This window comes from Lycorma delicatula, chromosome 1 (genome assembly GCF_047948215.1).
Source record: "Lycorma delicatula isolate Av1 chromosome 1, ASM4794821v1, whole genome shotgun sequence".
NCBI lineage: Eukaryota > Metazoa > Arthropoda > Insecta > Hemiptera > Fulgoridae > Lycorma > Lycorma delicatula.
In genome coordinates, this window is record NC_134455.1 from 290170998 (window position 1) to 290197666 (window position 26669).

A 26669-nucleotide genomic window follows, 5' to 3' on the forward strand; every position below is an offset into this window, starting at 1 on the left:
AATGTAATAAAAAATTCAGTCCAACACTCTGAAAAACTGTCATACAAAATTCTTTGGCCATACAAAAACAAACTTGTACAAAAGAAAGACATACATTAAATAGCCTGATAGAAAACTTATATTTCTATAGAAAATGTAAATTTCCTTATCATATAAGTAAATTATTTGCTTAAATCCCAAATTTTATATCTTGAAAATTAAGTGTTGATAGGTGCGTGATAAAACTTAAAATATTTGCAGTTTTAGTTTGATATATTTTTATTATTTTTCTTCGGTATTTTTATAATAGTATTAAAAAACAAATATTTCTATTTGATTCAAGTCAAATGATTTTCAAGTAATATATTTCTCTGATTTTTCAAAACTTTTCCTGATTTTGTTATACTTTAAAGAATGATCGTTGCAACTTAATACGTACTGGTCTTTTCATTGTTAAAAATATTTTTCAAAGTCTTCTTTTAAAATAAATAAGTAAATATTTTATTTAGATTGTACATAATTATTCATTAGGTTAAATACAAAATTTAGAAGACGTCAATGTAGATTATTTGAGAAAATTTTATTCATACAAGGCAAATAAAGATACGGAAAATAACATTCAGCTGTATCTTTGCCTTTTTCAAACTGAGAAAAACAAGTATTTTACATTATTTACCAGCGAGAAAGCGTTTCATGTTGAAGTTTTACGTAAATAATCTTTCATCAAAAGATTAATGCGTACCCTCGAATGAGAGATTAGTTATAAACTTTGCTCATAAGTTTACAGATTTAAATCTAATATTAAAGTAAATATTAGAAATTTTACAACAATTCTCCCTTAGTTTCTTCTTCAGCCACAGCATTAATTATTTTAGATGGGTATTTTATACAGATAATTTATTAAAAATCTCAAAGCAAGTGCTGCTTAAAGCAAAAAATAATGTTGTTTTAAGGTATGGGGGAAGATTATAAATTTTTAAATATAAAGCTAGGGGGATAGGGATTTTGTAATTTATTAAGAATTAAGTTGTAAGTTAAAAGACAAACACGACAGTACGGCAGTCAAATGACTGGCCATTCCGAGAAAAGTCATTTAAAAATAATATTAAAAAAAATAAGATAGTGTAATTATTATTTTTATTTTTATGGAAAAAATATATATGTGAGTTAATACATTAAAATATTGGAATTTTTATTTTACTAAATAATTAATGTTTAATTCACTATAACTACAGCTGATTACGTACAGTAATAAATTTGTTCCTGTAGTAATAATAAGCATAAAAAAGTTTTCTAACTCTTTTGTTATGTATATAATTATATGTAATAAAGAAAATTAGGATACTACAAAAATTATCATTTTTTTAATTATTATTATTATTCGTAGTATGAAATATTGCCTTGAAAATATTGTAATTCATTTTAAAGTTTTTTACTCTAATAAGACGTGCAGTTATTACGAGAGTAACGTTACAGTTCAAGTTCGTAAAAACGCGTATTTATATTAAGTATCTGTGTTAGTTTGAAGAAACATTCATAAATCAATTATGTAATATGTCTATAATATACATTGTTGTAGATTTATAAAAAAATTGATACCTACACGCTTTTCCCTACATTGTTTTCAACGACAACAAAGCATAAAGTTCCAGAGGTCTTGTTCGCTTCATAACAAAAGAGAAACTTCATTTAAAAGTAACAAAGCTTTCATTTAATAATGAAAGCAGATACACCGCTATGTCATTATTTAAGTAATATACTAATTTAAGATTATTATTGCTTCTTTTTTAATGATATTTTCTAGGTACGATTTTGCAAATCATATGTATAAGTTAAATTTAAAAATTTTTTAAATATAAAAAAAATTAAATTTTTGTATTCTTAAATTATTCTATATATAACTGTAGTAAACTTGTTAAAATTAAATTTATCTCATTTTGAATGAAGTATTTAAAATCCAAATTTAATTTTTTTTCTTTATACATGTTTGTACAAATTTTTTGGAGAAAATTCAAGAACCACAATTATTTAGTAAAAATAAAATTCAAATATTTAAAACAATTCTTAAACATTGATTTTATTGCACTAGTGGAGGTTTTAGGTTTAAATTTTTCTACATAATTTTATTATTGTGTGAGCAAAAAGCTTAAGTAGAAAATGTTTCATGTTCTACAGCGTTATTTTTCGTACAGTATATTTGGATTTGCAGACTAAATTACATTTTATTAAGAAATTAAGATACCCAAATGTAGTTCAATGAAAGAGTGAATTTTATTTTATTTATAAATGTTGAACTTTTTTAGAGATACCCGTTATTTAAAATAGTGTTTTAAAACACTATTAAATCATTGTAAATTATGCCATGATTTTCATAGCTAGGTGATTACGTAATTTTACGTAGTGATCGATAATTACGTACTGCAAATCATTAAAATCGGTAAACAATTTCTTGTTAGATGCGTTTTATTTCATATTTTTGCGTTCCGTACGAAACTAAAGCTGGCTTTGTTTCAATTTATGCTTATTTTATCCGGCAACCATTTGTGTCTTTTCTGTCTGAGAATACTTATATATGATATAATCTGATTTAATTAACCTTAGAGTGAAATTAATTAGACGCAGAATATAGTACATGACTGAATTATCTAGATTGAAATAACAATATCGCTGCTATTTCTGCTTGAAATATTTAGGGAAGAAGGCCGCTCCTTTTAGACGAAATATAGATTCTTTGGGATAAATCGGTCAGGATATTCTTAAAAAAAGTTACGTTTTTATTTTAGGGGGTTTTCCTTAAATCATTAGAATGAACGTTAGAAAATGTTTCAATAGATTAAAGCCAGAGCAAAGTGAATTCTATTCTTATGCGAAATTTTTGAATGCACGTTTGATATTGACTTGTAAGTTACAAAACCGAAATTCATACAAGAGTATCTCTGGTTAAAAATTTTCAGAGTAGGCAAGAATAAAAACAGATAATATTAAAATAATTTTCATAAGAAATATTTTTTTGAAATTTTGATTGATGGTTTCTTTACGGACACTAATTCGATCTCGTATAAATAGAAAGAGCAGGTAGTTATGATTTGCATGTTATGAACTATATTTACATAGTTAAATTACATTGTATGAAATATAATTGACAATTATTTTATTAATTATAATCGGAGTTCTAATCCGTGCCAGGCTAGACATTTTTTACACACTACAAAATTAATTTCTGATTCTTTATAAAACAACAAAAACAAATTAAAGATGTGTTATAATTATGATAGGACGTCAGCCTCTTGTTACTGTATGAATAAATTAAATTGAATTTAATTAAAATTTATTATGGTTCTTGTTATTATTATTATCAGACCAAGTTAAACGAAATAAAACAAATTAAAACTTTCTCTGAAAATAATTAAAGTAAATATAGTGCAATCATTATACCTAATAATATATTTCATCTTTTCTTTCATAATACAACAATAATAGTGTGTTACCATGCTGTAGAAAAACATGCTTTTCTATTTATTGGCTTTCATAGAGTACGTACGTTGTGTTCACGGTTCATCATACAACAACAGTTCTACGTAATTAATACTTAAAAAAATACTAACAATAACTGAAAATAGAAGGAAAAACTAAACCAATTTTCATGTGGTAATTTGGTGTATAAATTATAAAAGAATTCAATGAAATGATAATGTGATCAGAAAATTCTTAAAGAAATACAGAACTAGATACAAACCAGTCGTCTAAACCTGAGGTACGTTAAAAGGAATGATGTACGGAATAAGTGAAAAAAATTATTAATGGTGAAAATGATGCATCAAGTAATGTACTCATACAGGAATAAAACAGTATGCAAAAAGTTATACTTACGTTTAAAAATATCGAATAAATTTGGAATATATCTTTTGAGACTTAATATGAAAATGTATTCATTATATGTGCACTTATCTTCCTGAAACTGACTTATTTATTTTCAGTTTAGACATACAAATGAAATAATAGCAATCATACAAGAAGATTGTGTGTGTGTATGTGTGTGTGTGTAAACTAATTTTATATATGAAATCAAAATCTCTTGAAAATATACTAGTACGGGGAAGGTATACGAGAACTGGTTGAGAACTGTTAGTATTGGAAGAGCTTAACTACTCGAAAATTACAATATTCACAAACAGTTATGATTTCAATACATACTCTTAAAATACTTCTGATGTATCAGTATATTCATCCGGAAATCGTATTCACGTACGATCCAATGAATTGTCTATTTCATCATTTCTCAAAGATGTAATGCTATTATTTTGTCAATTAATAACTTCTTTTTTTTACTAACCTTTAATTTTTCGTTTACTTATTATTATTATTTTTAGACCGATCTTTAACATTCCTTACTCGTACTTTAAGTAGGAAGATAACAAATAAGTTACATTAAATGATAGGTAAAAAAAAACAAAATGGTAGAAATTTGTTTGGAATTGAACTCAGGACCAGCTAATCTGGAAGTCCATACTAACCACTACACTGATTAGGTGATCGAGAATTCGATCACATAATTCGTTAGCCAATTTCTGGAGCTTTGCAAACTGGAGGACAAATCGGGACTATAAGACGTTTGCAGTGCAATTGTGACTAAGAGTCACTGTCTCTGGGTCTGACAACTGCCCGAGTTTTTTTTGAGTTTGTAATGGTTTAGAATTCGAATTCTCCTTTAATGAAAAAAACATTTTATATTTCATGTCTTCCTCATGAAATCACTCTTTCTATTGTCCCTTACATGAAATAACACCTTAAATCTGTCTTCAATGAAAAAAGTGAAAAGTAAAGACTTCAGTTAAAATTTATATAAATCTCCAAAGTTGTAAAAATCAGTAAACTACAGAAACATTACATTTTTTCTTTTAATAATTTTTTATCTTCTATGGTATAATGAATAAGTTTTACAACTGTTCAACCATTGTTTACTCAGCGGTTAAGTAAAAAAATCCTTTTTTTTTCAATTATACATTTTTCTAGCAATTATAATAATGTAATTATGTTAACATCGATTTACGTTGGTTATTTAACGTTATGAAAAGTTAAAGTAGTACGACTAATTAAATTAAATGCCATCAGTACTTAATTAAATAAGTACTATTTATTTTCTTTTTTTGTTTAACCTCCATGGGACCACCGTTAGGTATTGCTTCAGAGGATGGGATGAGTGATTTGTAGCGTATGTGAAAATTCCATGCCTGACCGAGATTCGAACCCGGGACCTCCGGATGAAAGGCCGAGACGCTAGCACTCGCGCCACGGAGGCCGGAAAGTAATTAAAATAAGTTAAGTACACTAACTTAAGAGTAGCACGTGAAGATCTATTGATGCGTGTAAGAGTAGCATGTCAGTCGAAAACCATCAATAAAATAGCATTATGATATTAAGTTTTCCCTTGAAATTTTGTTTTTGTTAATTTTAAATATAATTAAAATAATATCTAAATAAACATTAAAATAAAACATAACGAATATTTTTTAAACATTATATCCTGCTATTCAATTTTAATTCAGCCCACTTTTGAAAGTGATAATTGAAATGTAGATACATTTTTTTTTTAATAGTGAGAGCTATTCAATTTTTATGTTTGTGTTACAAGAAAAAGTCAATGGACTGAATACAAAAAGTGGCTTGCAATCGTTTATTTATCTTTTAGTACTTCCTAAAAAAATTATTTCGCATTTTATAATATTATTCTAAAGATTTTTATGAAAATATAATAAAAAAATTGAAAGCTAAAAATAATAGTCTTGCGCGCGCGCGGGTGTGTTTACCCATTATGAACTAAGTTTTATTATTGAGATTTTTCTTGTCTAAATGAAGAATTATGTAAGTGTTACGCATGTTATTTTTGGAAAATTATAAGTTACGTTTAAAATAAACAAATAACATATATATATTTATCGCACCGCAATAAATTATAATATATTTTAAAATGTTTTTATAAGAAATATTAATTTAAAACCGTGATGTGTTAACCGTAATCTTTTATACGTGGATAAAACCATTCTTTTAACTTACAATCACCCTCCTGCGTAAGGTTACATAAGATTTCATAATCCAATTTCTCTCTTCTACTAAAGATTTTCATTGTAGGTACCTTTAAACATACATTTTACAAATTGTTTTAACAAGACCAGTAAGAAAAAGGGATTAAAACAACTGCGACACTCGCAAAGTTTATTAGTTAATAATCGAATTTTTAATATTATAATTAAACAAGTATTAAAACTGAAATGATTGTACCTCGTAAATAACAATGTATTACCATAACAACTGTTATTAATTCATTTTAGTATAATATTTTTACAGTATATTAAAAACTTATCTTAGAGAATTTGTATTGTATTTTCAACACTATTATTTAGTAATAAAAATAGACTTAATTGGATATTAAGCAGAATTCTTTAACAATTATTGCTACTGTTATAGAAATTTGTTTTAAAATGTGTTCGATAATACACTTACTTTGTTTTATTCATTTAAGTAGTACTACTTAGGAAATTATTATGAAGGTATATTGTGATGTAATAAGATATCAAATTACTTTGAGTACTAGTAAAAATGGACTACGATTTCATCATTTTAAAAAATAATTATTTGTTTCAACATCCCGCTATTTAAGAAGGATATGACATCTTTAAAAATTTATTATTTTAAGCTTTGAAAAAATAAGACTTATAAATTTTCTTCACCATGTCATTAATTAACCTTTTTATTTAACCTATTTATTTAATTTAAAAAATCGCATTATTTAGTCTCTGTTATACCTTAAAAAATTCCAGAATATATCATTTCTAATTATGCATCAGAAGTTCTTTCTTTTCTGTTGCAGAAAATCGATCGGATAGTAGATACTATCCATTTATTTTATATTTTTATATTTACTTTGTTGTACCAACATCTACGTAAAAAACTCTGAAAAAGCTCAAATACAGCATTGCGTGTTAGGAATTTCAGAAATTTTGATTGTTAAAGACAGTCATAAATTTTCATAAAATATATGAAAACCCAACATTCTCAATCAAAGAAAAAAATTAAGTCTGGTGTATCCCTTATTGAAAACGTCTAATTAAAATACATAGGTCATATCTTGTTTACTATCTAAAATAAATTAAAGAAACTTACATACATTTATGAGCATATAACATATAGGTACAAAATGTGAATATAAATTTGGAAATCAATTTCCATACAAATTTAACGAAGTTTTTAAGAAACAAGGATCTCAAGATAATTCTAGACACAACTGTTCCAATAGAAGAAAGACCAACAGAGTATTTACCATCAGTAACTTCAAACCTCCTAAAAAAACAACAGCACGGAAACAAAAATATTCTGCCCTAAACCACGAAATAAAACCAAAAAAAGGTGGATAATATATGGGTAAAAGAAGTGGATAATTAGAAAAGAAGATTTATTCAGAAAGGGGCTAAGAAATAAACAAGGAAACTCCACCAAAATTACTGAAAAACGGCCGTTTTTCAGGGAGTAAGACAAGATTAAGCTCATGACTCATTTGCGAATAATCATATTTTTGTTTGACTTGTGAGTAACACGTTATTGGTCAAAAATTTTGAAAATTCTTGATTTATACAGTTTTCAATAGCTCCAGATATGTGCTACATCAATTAATGCCAATGTATAGTTTTTCATCCAGAAAATACCAAATATCAAACACAACGTTTTCTTAAGGAATATTCTCTCACATTTCAGAAAACACTTGGTGTGAAAAAGTATCTTACTGAAGTATAAAGTTCAGCCAGACTTTACCGGAGTTGCTCCAGTTTGTAGTAGAAGCAGAATTTTGGGAGTAATTTGTTTGTTAAGTATTTTCATCTACGCCGTCATGGTTATGGCAGTAAACAAAGAATATTAAAATGAAAATTCTGAAGATATCATATAAATTAAAACTTTAAAATGTTTCGTGTACATATACACACACACACAAAATATATATATATATATAAATATGTGTGTGTGTGTGTGATTTTTACGTTAGGGTATTCATAACGTGGTTTTACATGTGTAGGAAGTACTCGTATGTATAAATAATACTGTTCGGTTAAGCACTATGGAAAGAATACTTAATAAATAAATCTTTTTTTATAATCATAATTTCTTTCATATTTCTAAATAAACGTTTACGATAACTTTCTCTTGTTTATTATTAATCCTTTAGATTTAATGTATTAATACGAAGTGTAAAACTTTGTTAACATAGAATTCTAGTTAGCAAAAAAGTGAAATTGAATCACTTTAATTGACTTTTACCGATGTATTAACACAGATTTCTTTTTTGAAGCCTTTTATTTATTTAGACCGCAAAAGTAAAGTCACGGATTTTATAAAACTGTTGTTAAAGATATTTTTTCAGTTGTTAAATATATGATTGGTTATAATTAATATTTTTTCTGTTCGTAAAATTGAAAGATAAATTCTTCTTTCTGAGATCATGATTGAGGTTTACTAATCTAAATGTATAATTTTTAAATGGCTAATGTACCAATAATTAGGGTTCAGCGTACACATAATAATTTTTTTGTTTAAACAAGGAGGACCTAATTACTAATTTAATAGTTTTTTGTTTTGCTTTTTTATTGAGCTTAAATAGCATGTAGTAGAAAGACCAACAGGGTATTTACAATCAGTAACTCAAAAACAACATCCTCATCCCGGATACAAAAATATTTTGCCCTAAACTCTAATCATTGAACAACAGTTTTTCGAGACATTTAAGAGTATAATATTTCTCAAGGAGAAGCGTAAAAGTACAATTATAAATCATAAAAATTGGGTACGTGCATTTTTCACACCCGTTCTTTAAAATGGACTTAAAGCTATCCTATTATTCCAAATGAACTGAATACATTTATATAGCTTTTTCTTTAGTAAGGAGAGTATCTGAACAAATTTATAGTGAAAATTATTAAAATTTATATTTTGAAATCTCAAAAAACAATTGAAAGATGAAAATTATATAAAATATTGAGTAAGCTATTTTTCTTTACCAATAAAGTAAAAATAAATAACAGCAACTATAAACTCATCAACAAAACCTTTAAACAATTTAAAAAAATATATATATATTCATAAAACTCGTGGTTATTTGCTGTAGCTTCAAATCACAATAATATAATTTTTTTTAAATCATTAATATAAAATGTTGAATTCTAAAATATGTCAGTAAATTATTATTATTGTCTTTTTTAATAAATAAGTTAATAAAAAAGAAAAGAAAGAAGGGAAATAAAAAGAAGTTTCTATTAAGTGAAAGAATTTATTAAAAGATAATTATTTATGTTTTATTCTATGTACTGTTGAAATAATGCTACAAGAAATTATGATGTGGTACTATTAAAACATGAGTACCATTTTGAAAAACAGTAAAATAATAAACAGCAAATCTTATGCTATAAATTGTAAAATTCTTTAAAAAAATTATAATTTTTTTTAGGTGTGCTTGAGCTGAGACTGTTAAATCTAATCTAATATCCTTTTTAACATAACGATTTAGAAAAAAATATCTACTTTAATTACTTTTTAAAAATTACTTTTTTCAAGTAGATTTCTAGACGGTAAGGTTCTTGAATAAAAACGATCGATCTCAGCGTTGTTAAATCGAAGATAAGGTTTATTTTAAACAACACCTGAAATGTAATATTTTTTAAATCGGTGCGTTAATTTTGTTACCTTGTGCAGGGAACACCAGACGTAGAAATTTATACAGGAAATCTTTTATCAGCTAATGAATTATTCTCATCCATTTATTCTATTTCTTAAATCCGTAGAGTTACAAAATGACTACATGTAAGAAATTTAACAAAAATCGGAAGTTAAAAATATCAATCGATGAAATGACAAGAATTGTTTTAATATAAGTCTTTTCTTTTGGCGTGTTCTTTAAGCTGTTTGCCTAAAACAATCCTAAATAGACAATATTATTCTCCTTCAAACTGATGGAGCTCATCCCAAATTCTCTAATTTGCTAAATATACGCCTAGGTAGATATTTATTGGCGGCGCTTAGCAATGATGTGACTGGCCTTCTTTATATCTTGAAAAGTCATTTTCACTTTTTGAAGGAACCAAAAGGTAAGTGCTACATTTCGTATGGGAATATATTAGGGAATAATGACTATTTACTTATGATAACATGCTTACAATTTTATTAAGACAACTCAAAGCGAAACGTTTGGATCGATTATTTTTCTTTGACAACCGCAGAATATTTATAACCTTACCACAACAAAATTATTTTATTATTATTGCAGTTTTTCATGTGTTTGGGTTTTCTCGCTTGGATTAATGTTTCACATTCTAATTTTAGTTTTAATTTTATATGAGTTACTAAATGAACTTCACAATTTTTTCGATGAACTTGTTTTTTAAGTTCATTGAGGTTAGTAAATTACTGATTTTGAATTTTAACCAGTAAAAATCAGTACTTCATTGATTTCGAATTCATAAGGTTTTGAGTTCTACTCCTAACTAAAACATCTACTCCTAACTAAACATGGCATTTTTTACAAATTACAAAATTTTATATTATATTTCCATATATAAGCTTCAATCTTATTCAGCGAATTAATTTAAAAAAATAAATAAATAAATACTTGTCATAGTATTTGAAAAGTTATAAAAAAGTGAAGTAAATATTTTTTAAATTTATTAATTTTGTAGTTATTATCAGCTTGAAATTTTTGAGCTTATGAAACAAAAACATTTTGAAACAGAAAGATGATGGAGAATTATTTTTATATGTTTTTTCTTTAAAAACCAAAGTTGAAAAAAAATTTAAATTCATAACATACATTATAACAACATGCACTGTTTCATTTATGTGTACACACACACACACACATACACAGAAAGATCGGAGATGTTGTTCTTTCATATTTAATGGGAACTTTGCTCTAAATATTTGTATTTTCTACTAATCTTTTTTATATTCCTAGGCTTAAAATATAACTTAAGATTATTTTTATTTTCATTACAGACTTCTAGTGGACATTTTGATTATAAGACCAAGGTTATTTTGCAAGTAACAGAATTTAGCCAATAATTGCTGTAAACATAATTTTTTCGCATATTTTGAAGCCTTTCTCTTCCTCTCTTATCCTCTTTTCCTACTAAGTCCTTTTTACATCTTTGTGATATTATATTTATGTTCTATATTAAAACAGATCATTTTTATTGTAAAAAAGCCTAATCTAATTGTGTGAGGAGTTAATTAATTAATGATTATATCAAAACATTATTGATATAATGTTTTTTCCCTGAATTATTTGAAATACAATTTCCGCATCACAAGATACAGTAATTCATTCTCATGTTTGACTTTACTAATGTGTAATATTTTATGTTCTGTAAGAAAACAAATTTAGCTATTAGTTCCTTGTACGAAGTAAAGGAAGTATTGTGATTACGAATAATTTCGGTTTCAGATTTCAACGGAAATATCCATTTTGACAATTCCTGAATCCATTTTGACTAATTTGGCTTGACGTCTGTACGTACGTATGTATGTGCGTATCTCGTATAACTCAAAGATTAGCCGTAGAATGTTGAAATTTTGGATTTAGGTCTGTTGTAACATTTGGATATGCACCTCCCCTTTTGATTGCAATCGACTCTACCGAAAGTGTCCAAAAAAAGTACAAAAGTTTGGATTTTGGGCTTTTTCTTAACTGCAGTAATAAACCCTCATTGAGGGGTTTTCAACGATATATTTTAAGTGGTACTTACTTGGTTTCAGAGTTATAGCCAAATGAAATTTTAATTAATGAAAAATTTGGATCTTATAAGGAAAGGGACATCGGTTCAAATCAGACTTCATCTCCCTTTTTTTTTTAATTTATTTTTTTAACTTTTTTTAATTTAACTATATTGATATATTAATAATTATTAACCCTTTGATTATAAAAAATCTTTACAATAAATAATTATTCAATAATAATAAAAAATATGGAAAAAATCATAAGTTATCGGTGAAATAACATTTTACGTACTTTTAAAAATGTGTGTATGTAATTTAATAGGCATGTGTGTATGTCATAGATTTGGTGAAACATCTGATTATTTAATATTAATTGAAAATTATAATTTAGAATAGATTTATGTTTGGGTTTTCTAGTTTAATTTCTGTTTAATTTTATTTAATTATTCTGGAATATCTGTTTAATTTTATCTGCATTAACGTTAACTACAGAGTGACTGAAAAATAGACCCTCAGAAGAACTATACATACAAGTGACTTTCATGCCCGATCTTTAATAAATTGCAAAAATTCTTGTCTTTTAGTTCATTACTCCTCTGATATTGTCGGACAATACTCTCCGTAAGTTGGAGGTGATCATCACTTCGTTTATTTATTTTTTGTTGCCAATCATTTAGTCGCCCTTTGGTTTGCTATAATTCTTCTGATCTTAATTTGAGTACACTTTCTCTAGTTTTCAAATTTTATCCCTCTTTATATTCATCATCTCTCTTAATATTTTTTATTATTTCCTTGGTCTTAACATTTTTTTCCACATATTCATCTTCTTGTCGTTTTTTTGAGATAAATTTCTTCATGTTATTTTTCTTTTTCCTGTATGATTGTTTCTTTTTCATTTTTGATTATTCACAAAATAATCCAATAATAAAAACTGAATATTTTACACCGTAAGCTCGAAATTAACAATTGTAACCAGTATACAGAAGTTTACTAAACGGAATAGTTTAATTATTATTATCTTTTATTTATACAACAAAACATAAATCAATACAATATTCCTGGAATACATTTATTCCAGGCCATTTATCTAGCAAACTGTGCAGCGTATAAAAATGACTTTATACTATCGTATAACACTACCTCTGATTGTTAGCCGTATGACCTTCAAAAAAGGACCAAGGTCATATGTGTTACTACACATTTCAATTTAAAATTTTCAGATCTTTTCATTGGTGGGATCAAAAATAGGTCATTCCATTTGAAAAAAATCATGTTAACCTTAAAATAACGGTCAAAGTCAAGTTCAAGGTTAAATTCAAGGTCAACATGAGGTGTCCCCTTCCAGTCTGAGTAACTTTTGTTTGTGTGGTTTTTTTATATTGTTCATGGATTATGAGAAATTCGTCTGGGGCGATTAAGATGAAAAACTCTGTATGATGTAGAGTAACAAGAAAATAGAGATGCAAATTTTCGCATATAAAAAAGAAATTTATTCTTATTACATAAAGACGGGTTTTTGTTCAGTCAAAAAAAAAAAAAAAATTGTGATAAAAAACTCTGAGAATATACAGACCACAAAAGTTTCGTTTGTTCTTCCGTAAACAAAAAAAAAATAGTTATTAAATTTCGATAAAAACTTCACTGTTAACGTATAGTCGTATAAATGTTACGTACCAGATAAAAAAATATGCCTGGAGTACTGTTTTCTTCCTATTAGAAACGGGTTCTATTTTCCTCTTTAAAAATGTTCCTACAAAAAATGACACTATTATATTGCAAAAATCATCACTATTTTTTTTATTGCAAAAATCATCATTATTTTGTTTATTTACAAACAATTTTTGTGAAAACCGCTAGGGACACCATCAACCCCCAATAACAAAATAAAAAAAATTGTAATTTGTAAACAAAGATAATGGTACAAAATATTATTTTGTATACCTTAGTATACAAAACGGTCAACCGTTATTGTATACCTTAGTGTTTTTAGTACTTTTTTTATAAATGTTGCAATCTTTAAATATCATTTATAAGGAGAAAATTAACCGGTGAATATCTTATGGAAATCGAAATTTGTTGAAATTTATTTTATTTTTATTAATTCTCCGGGACCACCGTTAGGTATTACTTCAGAAGATGAGATGAATGATAATTTTTGTAACGTGTGAAAATGCCATGCTTGATCAGGCTTCGAACCCGGGACATCCGGATGAAAGGCCGAGACGCTACCAGTCGCGCCACGGAGGCTGGCGTTGAAAAATTCTAGGTAAATATTTCTTAGTTAGTTTTTTTTTAAATAAAATTATTTGTTAATGGGTAAAACTCTTCAAAAAACTTAAAAAATCAAAATGTCATACTTCTTCAATATAAATGTGGTTTCTCAACATTTTTATCGCATTTTTCCCTGTACTCTAGCAGCACAGCAGTATTCAGGAATACAACAATACAATATATATTAAAATTAATTAAATTTCTTTCCACTTAATAGCTTTTTTCAATTTTTTCTTACTTCTTCCATTGAGCAATTTCGCATAACCGATCTACTACACGAATATCTACTGTCTCCAAACTTCTTTTTTTTTAGTAGCAGAGTATTTAGAGTGTTGCATCTGAGTCATTAAAATAAAATGAATCTCTGTGCTGCTATTGACACCAGAAGGATATGTAACAAAACAGTTTGGTAGCGTATTTAAATATTTTAAAATATAAATAACTAATTTTGGATAATTTAAAATTAAATTTATTATTTCCTTAAGCCAGTCATAACGTAATATATTTTCATTGCTGTTTTTTACGTATTTGATCACCATATATATATATTTCTGTTTATTACATTTTTACACCTTTGAAGGCGTTTTCTAGAAGTATAGCTGTCTGCAAAAGTACTCAAAGACATAAAAGAAAGAATAAATCAGTTATTAAAGAAATTTTAATTAATTTGAATAAGTTGATATATGCTGCTGGTAGGATAAAATTCTTAAAACTTAACAAATTATTTTAATCGATTATTGGTATTTAAAAAAAAAACGTGCAGCAAAGTATATTTATTTATCAATTATAAGAAACTTATTTCATTATTCCTTCAATTGTGTATTATACGTTATGGGACTGCAAATTTATTTGTAGTTGAATTTGACATTTTAATTCATTCCTGCTATCATAGTTAACAACCGTCCTTAACATTCCCTTACTTATTACTACCATTTTTTTTTTTTTTTTTTTTTTTTTTTTTTAAATAAAACTTGATCTTTCTTCCGTATAAAGAATTTGTCTTCAAAATTATGCACTAGAATGTGATCTCACTTGTGGTTAGAGTTTCATTATTACCATATTTTAAAATAAAATGTACAGTTGAGTATAAGTAATATAATATAACCATAAATATATCTATATCTATTATATATATATACATATATATATAATATAAACCATAAATTATCCTTTAAAATTTAAATAAAAATAATTAATATTCGATAAAACAAAATGTACTGATAATTTATATATTGAAATAAATAAATTACAACTCACAAAGTGTAAACCGCCAAATATATAGTCGTGCCACAGCATATTATTTTTATTATATATTTTATTTTTATTATCATCGTCACTGAGAAACTAATCTATTTTATCTAATGTTGAATTTTCTAAAATTAATTTTATACAAATGCTTTTTCTGTATTAATACAAAGGTACTGTTACTCTTTTAGACAACGAGCTTCTTATTTATTTCATACGTGATAGAGATTTATTTAAATGTTGTACTGTTAATAAATAAAACAACAATGACAACAATCCAGAAATTTTGTAATTATATACGTACCCACGTTTTTCTTCACACACACACACACACAACCGAAAATAAATTATCTTAAAGAAAAACTTAAGTTGATAAAAAAAAAGTGTAAAGAAATACTAGTTTATATTTCTATAAACCAATAGGCAACTATTGAATATGAATTATTTTTGTCCTCTAAATTTCATGAAATGGATATATTTCACCAAGGCCAGAATTTAATAATTATTCCAAACTTACAAAGTTAATATTTAACAGATTACTCTGTTTACTATTGATTAATGTACTGATGTACATTAATTTACTGATTAATATACTTTAGAATAAATATATTTTTCTTATTCCCTTGCGGGTCTATGTTTATAAAAAAATATTGAATGGTTTTTTTTTTTTTTTTTTTTAGTAGTACATTGTCAATTTTATGCCCCTCCCCCGAATTTTATGACCAATTTTTATTATCTCATCTTTTCTCAGAAACGGAGGAGTAGAGCAATGGAAGTTTTATTAAAACCACTCTGCGGACACGCTTATCTTTTTCGTTGTGACCGATAAAATTACGTTTGCGAATTACATCTATTAGTTTCTGATTTACGAGTATTTTAATGCAACCAAAAAAAACGCAATTCTTTATTATTAACGATTTTTACTTTATGGTCGATCTTAGCAGCTACAGTTTACCAATAATTAACTTAATTGAACGCTATCAGTTATTCCACCAGTATTATGGGCTTTTTAAGAATTTTTTTCACAGTAACTGAGTTATCTACCTCAACATAATATACCATAAGAAGTTCATAAAATTTATTTGTCTTTTTTTTTCATAAAATGTAAATCGCATTTATAATTATTCCGTTTTTATTTGGGTCGTCTTATTTTTATTTTTTTTAAATTAGAATAGTTTGTATTAAGTATCATATGATCCTCCTCCAACGCCACTTTGATCGTTTTAACGATAAAATGACCTAAATGATATCAATAGGTGAACAAATTTTCATGGATTTCTTGTGACTGAAGTAAAATAAAGAAATCATTTAAAACCTGATAATTAGTTTAAAGCTATATCCAGATCATATCTTTCAGATTTTTCATCTAATAATTTATAATTTTTTTAAATACTACTTCGAAATAATGTTCAGACATTGAGGTAATATATGTATTTAATAACTATTTACTCACATATTTGCAGAATTTCAAACAATAGGGTATTTAATATAACATAACATGATTTTAGCAAAAATTTGAGGAGATCAAAACAAACATGCCACTATCAGCTGATGGAAAGTTTTCTTAATGATTTTAATAAATTAAAAAAACAACATACGAACAATATACGGTAATACTGTTAAATAATTTTTTATTTATCTTTTTACTGATGAATTAATTCACAACAAAAGCTTGCAAAGAAGCTTCTAAGTGGGAGTACGAAAATAGAAATTGTTAGCATATTAAAAATACCATGCTTGACCGGGATTCGAACCCACCTCCGAATGAAAGGCCGAGATGCTACCACTCCACCACAGAGATCGGCAACTGTGTTTCTAAGTTCACAATTTTTTTTAAGAAACAATTTCAACGCAAGTAAAATTAAGAGCCTTGTTGAAATCGATAAAGATTGTTTTCAGTTGAAGAAATATTTAATAGGGTGAATAAAAAATGAAGGGGATCGTAGAGGACATTGAAGTAACAAAATGTCTTTTATTCTTTCCACCGAAAATCAAACCACAGAAAATCATAACCAGTTTTAATTTTTATACTAAATCAATAGTAATTGTAGTTACATAGCGTCTGTATTTATTGAAGATATCTTTATAATTCTTTTGACTTTTAAGTGGAATTTTTTTAAATATTTAACATTGTTTTAAACTACATTTTATTGAACACGGTAACATTTAGTGGTTACAGATTTACTATTTATCTATACTTTTCAATAATAATCATTAAAAAATAATATATCTACTGGTGTTTCTTTTTAATTTTATAAAATATCTATCATCACTGTCAGTTTTTATCACAGTTTATTACCTGCATTGCAGTTATACATTGGAAAATTAATAGGATTAAGAATAAATTACAAAATAGTAAAAAATAATTATTATTTTAATTTATTTGTGAATAATTGGAGTAAGATTTTTAATATGAAGCAAGACTACTTAGAATTTTTGATGATTTGATTGAGAGAATAATAAAGAACAACATCCAAATTTTTTTATATGTTTTTATATAATGATAATTTATTACAGTAATAAATTTATAATGTTTTTATAATGATTATAAATAATAATATAGAAACAAATACAAAAATTATAATAGTATTTTTCATATTTATACAAAATATTATTTAATATTATTCAAGGTAAACCGTACTTATAATTTTATAAATATTAACTATTTTAATTTACCTACTAAAAATGAATTTTATTGTAACTACTTTTTTCAAATTTATACCATTAAAAATGTATCTAATTGTCGTCAAAAAAGTAAAAATATCCTTTAAAAAGATTATAGAATATAAAACTTAGTATTCTACCCAACTCCCTAAACATAACGTTAATTTATTTAATATTAAGAACTAGATTAAGGAACAGGCTGTGATGTTTTAACGTATCAGATAAACAGTTACTGATTAATAAAGTATGAAAGTGTAAAAATTATTATAATTTTGTATTACTGTAAATAAGAGTACTTTATGTAACTTCTGTAATTAAAAAACTATGATAAGCAGAAAGCGTTTGATTTTATGTCACCCAGGAAAATAAATAAAACTATAAATAGTTTATTGATGCAGCCCGTAAAAATAAAAAAAAACTCTATAGATATGGTATGCTGTTTTACTTAACTGCTGAAATTATTTTTGAAATAAGTAAAATAGTTTTTCATGCATATAATATTTTAAACTCATGAATTGTTTATTAATTTTTATAATAAAGTCAGAATTATTTATTATTTATTTTTTATAACGCTGGATAATTGTTTTGTTTTTTAATTCTAATTAATAAATACCGTTATTTAGTAAAAGGATATGAAACATTTTTTTTTATATGTTTATTTTCTGATGTTTCATTACAAGAAAATATATATTCTCATTACTACACAATTGTATTGTTTTTCCTCCTCTTAGAGTATACATTTACAAAATATTGAATATCTCTAAGTTTTAAGTACTTTTAACAATTGGTTAATACTTTGGTTTAATACTTTGCGTTGACATAAACTCGAAAATAAAATAATACGTTTCTAACGATATGCAATTCAGAGTTTGATTTTAAAGAAGCAATCAGTATTTTAAATAAAGGTAGTATGAGTACACCAAAATTTTTTCGCAATTTCCTAACTTGTTCTTTAAGTGAGTAACAATACAATGGACCAGTGAACTGCAAATGATCTAATGGTAACAAAATCTAAAACAATGATATATTATAAATTTGGAAATATGTGTACACTGAGAAAGTGTAAGCTAATTAGAATAAAGTAAAAATAATAAGTATCTAGTAAAGGACAATGATCCTTCAGTAGAGGAATGTAAAATCTGCTTCCCTCAAATTAATATATTCATTTTTTTAGGTTTAGGTGTACACATTTGGAAGATAGTATCAGATAGTTCTAAATATGTATATTTAAAAAACAAAATCAATATAACATACTTCAAATCAGAGATATTATTTATAATAACTTAAAATTATTATGATACCTATTTTTATTATTAAACATTACTTTTAATTATATTTTATTAAGAATACTAGTTTTAAAAAGAAAAAAAAACTTATCCTAAAATTTTAAATAAGAAAAAATCTAATATATGTATTTATTTATCTTCTATCCCTTGTAGTTTCAAACAAAATTATCCCTAAAATCAACTATATTTAACCACAGGTATAAATTATTTACACCGATAGTATCAAATCTTCGGATCATAAAAAAAAAATATATATATAGTGTTTTACAATAAAAAAATTATTTTGATTTGGAAAAAAATCTTGAAATAATATCTTATTTAAGTGAAAGTCGTCTAGAGAGTACTTACATTAGAGGGTGTAGTGTGCGTGTCACGTTTAGGCTTCTTGTACAACTTCCGTTCCTGGGCGATGACCGCTGTGTACTGAGTAGAAGAAAACATCGCATCTACTTTATAACGCACTATATCCATGGTAACACATGGCTGCCAATCTACCCTGGTCAGCAATCGTTTTACTTGATCAGAGAAATTTTATTCTCTTCTGTTTCCCAGTATGATGAAATATGCTGTCAGTATATTTCAATATACTGTATACTGTCAGTTTGAATAAACTCGTACGTTATAAATTTATACATATTTGTTAAGAATATAGAAAAAATAATTTAAGTAAATCAAGCTTAAAAAAATAATAAAAAATACCGATATTTAAAAGAATATAAAATTATTTACCGAATATAAAATTAAAAAGAATTATTAAAAGAGAATATTAATTTTTTAATGTTTTTATTTCAGTTTTATATAGCATTAAAGCAACAAAATATACTGCAGATAATAAACTAGCAGACCGATACATTATTTAATATTTATTTTTGAATCCGTCTCATAAGTCGGCTTTTTCTTCTTGCATTGCATTGCGAAAAAATTGTCCCTCATCACATTTAAAGATTTTGACTCACTCATTGTGTATAGAACGTTATTTAAAATCACAAACTAAAACAAAATACGTAAAACTTATGAAAAGCCACTTTGTCTCATGTGTAATACATCCTGTTAAATTGAAAGTGAATTACAACAAACAAAATTAACATAATTAGCTGCAAAATCAACAGATTACGGATTGTTTGGGGAAACAATCTTGTTATTTTCAGAATCAGAATGATTTTAATGAAATACAATTTATTATTATTTTTTTTAAAATAGACTCTTTATTGCTTTTTTAAATTTATCTATAACGTATGCTTAGTTATTATTATGAAATAATAGAAAATTACAATTTATTAATGAAATTATAATTGCCAGTATGCTTCCTTTCCCAAAAAAACGAAAACTAATTTTTCAAAAAAGTAAGTGTCCACTACTATCAGAACAGAAAGCCGAACTATACTCGCGTATCACATCATAATTCTGCAACGTACAAGAATGGGCTTTAATATGCTTTCGTTGCCATTCTTACAAAAAAATCTTCCCACTAATCTGTTTAAAATAAGATTTAAAGATTTTCTTTAACAGATCCAATATTAATTTTTTCAGTGAGAGTTAAATAATATTCACTAAACACAACCTATATTTTTTGCACCTTCATTTATCGCCCTCAAATAATCTCCATAACACCTTGCTTGTAAACGGTTATGTTTTATACAGATTTTAATAGTATTGTCATATAAAATCTTGCTTTACTGTTAATCCATAAATCATTCTCATGCATTAATTACTACAATATTTGACATTATTTAATTATTACATACATTGATTTTGACTAACGTTTTGCATTTGTTTCCTTGGATCATTTTAGAAAATGTACTATTATGGGCAACTTTTTTTTTGTGTGGAACCTACAACTAATTACCCACGACTGACATTATTTATATAATGTATATTATATATGCACTGATCTAAATAAACTACTTATTTAATCAACAATTAATAAATAAAAAATACTGAAGTACAGATTGACAAATAATAGATCGATCTTACACAAGAAATAAAGATTTTATTTATTGCAAAATTTTGCAACCTATGGTCTAGAGTTAAGTGACATCAATGTATAGATTGTGTAAAAACGAGTATTCTATTTTTTATGAGATTATCTCTCTATAACTTACGTATACTGAATAAGTGCTATTGCCACTAATATTAACGATACAATTTGTTCATTGAATAATTTTTTATTTGAAAAGCGATTCCAATTCATACCAATACTGTAATTCCCCCATAATAATAATAATAATAAACACCGGAAAAATCCAACCCCACGTCCGTGCAACAACATCTATGCACACGTTCGGGGCAGGCAACGACATAGTACTTCGGTATCTGCACTTATGTCGGCCAACGGGGAAATGGTCTTTCTCAGGAACTCTGTTTGGAGTACGGGATTGGCGGTCACGAGCTATCCGAGCTGCTTGCGGTTATGCTTCTCGGTTTCGCAGTTTGCAGCGGGAGTGGGAGGCATGACCGTGATATGTTTGCCGATGCTGGGTCGAGTGCAGACGAGGAGTGCCCATCCCCCTTCTCGGTTGTGGAGCCGGGTTGAGCGTGGGCTGGTGCGAGCTTGCTTTGCCGAAGTCTTGCGCCACCCAGTGTTAGTTAGATACTTCGGCCTTTGGCAGGGATTATCCCATGGGTGAGGGTAACTGAGCCCTTATTGCTACGTGTGAGCCCTGGGATGTCGGTATCGTGGGTCAGGCAGTACCTGACTCCCCGGCCCGTGTTAAATTTGTGGGAGGCGGTTGACTGGGGGAACCCAGGCAGGATCATTGATTGGGGCACACCCAACCGTCTCTTCGCACGCACATTGTGACATATTGACTGACAATTCATAGGACCATGGAAACAACAGGTTTCACAACTTCCATGGTAGAGAGTCCACGTAAAAACCCTCGTTCTGGAGAATTCCTTTCTTCGGTAGCAAAGAGAATGAAGAACGTAACTATAAGGAAGAGTTTATAGGTCTAGAAAGGAAGGATCAAACCATGCTTCGACCTAAGAGTGGAAAACCTATTCCTAAGTATTTAATAATAAAGAAAAATGACGGTGAATTTTCTAAGATCAACCCTTTCGTGATAGTTCGTGGCATCACCGAAGCAGCTGGAAGGCCGGTTAAGGATACAAGGAAGTCTGCGACGGGATTATTTGTTGAGACTTTTAACGACTTACAGTCGTCTCAATTATTAAAAGCAAAGAAGATTGGACTTATCGACGTTGAGGTTGTACCATACGGTACTCTAAATACCTCTAAAGGAGTTATTGTGTGCAGAGATTTGCTTAACTTATAATGTAGTGTAACAGATAAACAAAAGATAATTACTTTGACAATGTTTATTAATGATGTTTTGCTTATTTTAATGTAAATTGCAGTATATAAATGTATATCATGTAAATTGCAGTATATATACAGATTATATCATGAAGTGTTGTCCTGAGACTTTCATAAGCTATTCTACTTGTGAAAATAATGGGAAGAGTTCATCATCTAAACGAATGTCCTAAAATATTTTGTTTGCGATTTATGGCTAGTGAGAGATTTCGCTCGGATTTTAACTTCTCGGTGAAATGAGGTCTTACTCGGTACTAGGTGAAATTTTTAAGACGTTAATTAAGGGGCTGAATTAGCGATTTCTTATAGATCTTTTCCTGAAAAATTGAATAAAATAAATTCCAGAACCGCATCTGCAGTAGCTTTTGAGGAATCTGAGATGAAAACCCATAAATTGGGGTAAAAATCCCTGTTTTTTTAAGTTTGACGTAAAATAACTTTGCTAAATGGGTAATAAACACGTAAAATTTGAAATAAAACTTGTAGAGAATTTAATTCTTAACAAAATATTGTAAGGAAAGTTGAATAAAACAATGGAAAGTTAGAAAATTTGGAATTTTATTTAGAAAGAGTACAATACTACATTTGTCAGAACAGGACTTATTTAATGCAAACTAAAACTTCATTCTTTTTTGGTGATGTCAAAAATTTGTAAAAACAAAATGTACTATTAAAGATTGCTATTAAAAAATGTAAAAAACCGGAAAATATAAAACAATTACAAAATAAAAGATAATAATATTTTTATGACAGAAATACAACAAATCATTTTAAAAATTATTGTTTCATCGTTGCCGATAAAATAACAGCAGCTGATCAACAATGCGCAATAATGTATTAGAGTTTAAATTATTGTCTAAGTTAGTGTTCATCAATCATTTTGTAAGGTACATTAAGTATATCGGGTAATGTGAACTGTGATGTCGTTAGCGAAGGTTTTCTCTGAATTTTAGTTTGAATCTGATCGGTTTGTCATTCAAGTACTTAATTACAACAGAGGAATACGCTGCATTTTGGTGGTATGTAATTGTAATGCTACAGCTGCTGCAGTAGCATACGTTTTCCGAATCGCAGGATTCCAGATCACAAAACAGTTAGTGCCAACGTTTTGCAATCTTCGGGAGACAGATTCCCTACCTAGTTTTCGTACTATGTATGAACGATCTGTCCAACACGATGATGTTATTGGTGAAATTATTATCGATGCAGTTTAGTGCAGTCTAGGTTTCAGAACACGACATATTTCTAAGCGGATCGGAGTTTCGCATTCGATGGTTTGGAAAACACTTAAACAAAACAAGTTTTATCCTTACTATAAACAGCCAGTTCAACACCTACACCTAGGAGACGGTCCGCTTTGGTTGGACTCCTGCAAATGGTGGAATACACATTGACAACTCTACAAGTGTGTTTCGTTTACCGAAAAGACAAATTTCACTTGAGATGGCGTCAACAGCTTACGCAATGAAACAAAGAAATTTGCATACGATTGTATTACTATATTTCGAATTTTTTTTTATAAAACTTGAGATATATTCATTCATTTTAATTGTTAGCTATTATACACAAAACAATCTACCAAAAAAGAATATATATATATATATATATATATATATTTATATAAATAATGGAAGTTATTTTATTTATTTAAATGGAACTTGCTTAAATAATATTTTGAAGTATATTATACTATTAGTAAAATTATATTTTATTTATTATAACGAAAGTACAAAGAGATGAGATGCATGAGTTTTATCCTGTTACGTTCCTCTCCAACGCTCAAGTATCTTTATTAGAAGTAAAAGTAATGACTTTCTATAGAAAATGACAGGTTAAATCCAGGGTTATTCTCATCGAGGATACTCCTCTAGTGTATATACCACATTTCAGATATCTGGTCGTGGTCGTACCTAAGTAGATAACGAGGATAATTCAATAAATCATTATCCATACGTTAACAATTCGTTCAACGTTTAAAAACAAGACTCGTAGGAAAGTTTTATTGAAACGGTACAAAACCAGGAGGAGATTCTCTTGCTGTATGCCTGTGAATCATCAGTGCTGACAAGGCTCGAAAGGAATCGTACACAGACTTCTGAAATGCGGTTTCTTCGTCCAAGGAATCAATTAGTCTTCGAGCACTAGCTTAAATTTTGCTCTCGCCCGTTCTATTTTGCCATTAATGTTTGTATTTTTATTCATTTTTGTCCGCTACATTCCAATACATTTTACTTTTAAAAAAATTTGACTTCCTTTTAAATTACCGTTTCCTGGTGACAGTTTCGACTACAAAAAAAGGCTATAGGTTTAAGCTTAAATTATAGCCTTTTAGATTTATGCTAGAGGTTATTGCTATATGTTTTGGTCACCTTAACCCTATAGAAATATAAGCCGTTTATTATTGTGAAGGAAAAGGAATTATCCCTGGAAATACAATCATTTTTCATCTAAAAAGAAGCTTAACACGTAAAAAACATATTTTTATAAAGTCTTCTGTTACTACAGATTATAATGTCACGATATAAATTTTTCGAGAAGCCTGATCTAACATTAAGAAAATTTCCAATTTTAAACAATTTTCTATGGATTTTCACACGTCTAATTATTTCATTTCTTTAGTTATTACGACTGATCAAATGTCTTTAAAAAGCTGCCTATCAGTGATTAGTTGTTTCATAAATATATAAATTAAATAATCATTAATTATGAATCTTATACAAAATTTTAAATAAATTTTTTGAACTACTTAATTGTTATTATATACGTACTGGTTGTCTTCTACTGCCAAATAAAACTATATTTAAAATTTGTTGAGATGATAATTTATAAAACAGTATTATAAATATAAAATTGTACACAACCCATCGATTTAACATCTCAGGCTATATTTCTTCAAAAGTATTCATAAATGTTTGTCTTAACAGTGATTTTTCGATATTAAATACTGGACGTAATTTTATTTGACGGAGTGTCATTTTTGAAGTAAGAATTTTCCTTAAAAACAGTTTCACATTGCGTTGGATATTTTATTTTATTGTTTCATTCATTTTAAAATAATGAGAAAATAGTTTTGTTAAATGAGTTTTAAAATAGTTTTTTAAATGAGGAGATAAAATATTAGAATTTTCAAAAATGTTAATTATTTAAAATATAATAAATTGGAAGAAAAGAAAACGCTCAATAATAGTTTACAAAAAAATTACTTTTAACTCTAAAACTGGATGGTAATTTCAATTGTTACACAATCATTTTGATAAATATTGAGTAAACACTATAAAAAAAATAAATAGTTTTAATGAAATAAAAATAATTTGAAAATTAAATATTATTTTCAGAACACCGTAAAACGATTATTTTTAACAGAATTTCTAGAATATTGTTAAGAATAATACAAATAATTATTGTCATTTACGATAGTTATAATCAAAAGTATAGAGTTAACTCTTAAAAAATCTGACCGAGCCACTGTAACCTTCAACTCAGATTGCCGTTATTTTCCTTCATGCCTCTACAGCAAAGATTTCATCCTCTTTCTGAATACGTATGTTTATGATATGAATTTTATTGGATGTTTAAATGATTCTTTAAGAAGTAACGTGAAATATTTGCAGCTCTTTTTCAACGGAGTTTGCAGATGGCTCTGTTTTTAAAGGCCCCCTTGTAAAGTGACTGGGAGTTGCAATATTAGTATGTAATATAGTTGCAATATTAGTCGAAAAATATATTTGACTTACGTTGAGATTGCTGCACATTTTTTAAATTCCCAAACCATAAATTAAAACAGATTTTAACTCTAGTTAAAACAATAATAGAAATTAGAATAAATATAAAGTTTATATCTTCAAAGCATGGAATCAATATTTTAACCCCTAAATAGCAGTAAATATACTTAAGATTAAAAAAACATTAAAAAACGTTGAAATTATAATATTACTTCCCACTTTTACATCAGTTCGAATAATTTGAAGTTTGTTTGACAGTAATAAAAAAAAGCTCTTTTTGACAGATTTAAAATATTTTGTTCACAAAAATCCAGTGCCTACTTTACCTTAAATATTAATAACTAGATAATTGTATAAAACTGGATGATTAATACTCTAAAACTGGATGGTAATTTCAATTGTTATACAATCAGTTTGATAAATACTGAGTAAACA

At 27.1% G+C, this 26669-nt stretch overlaps 1 protein-coding gene across 2 annotated transcripts in view; it reads right to left on the reverse strand.

Annotated features, from left to right (window-relative positions):
* Positions 1-26669, reverse strand: part of LOC142318328 (gamma-glutamyl hydrolase-like) — a 61589-nt gene that overhangs the window by 16629 nt on the left and 18291 nt on the right. Inside the window, exon 1 of one of the 2 annotated variants that reach the window (XM_075354906.1) lies at positions 19545-19611. The exons of the other annotated variant lie outside the window; for it this stretch is intronic. The gene's annotated coding sequence lies outside the window, so the exon portion shown is untranslated. Of the gene's footprint in view, positions 1-19544; positions 19612-26669 lie in introns of those variants that run through there. 2 annotated transcript variants of the gene reach the window in all.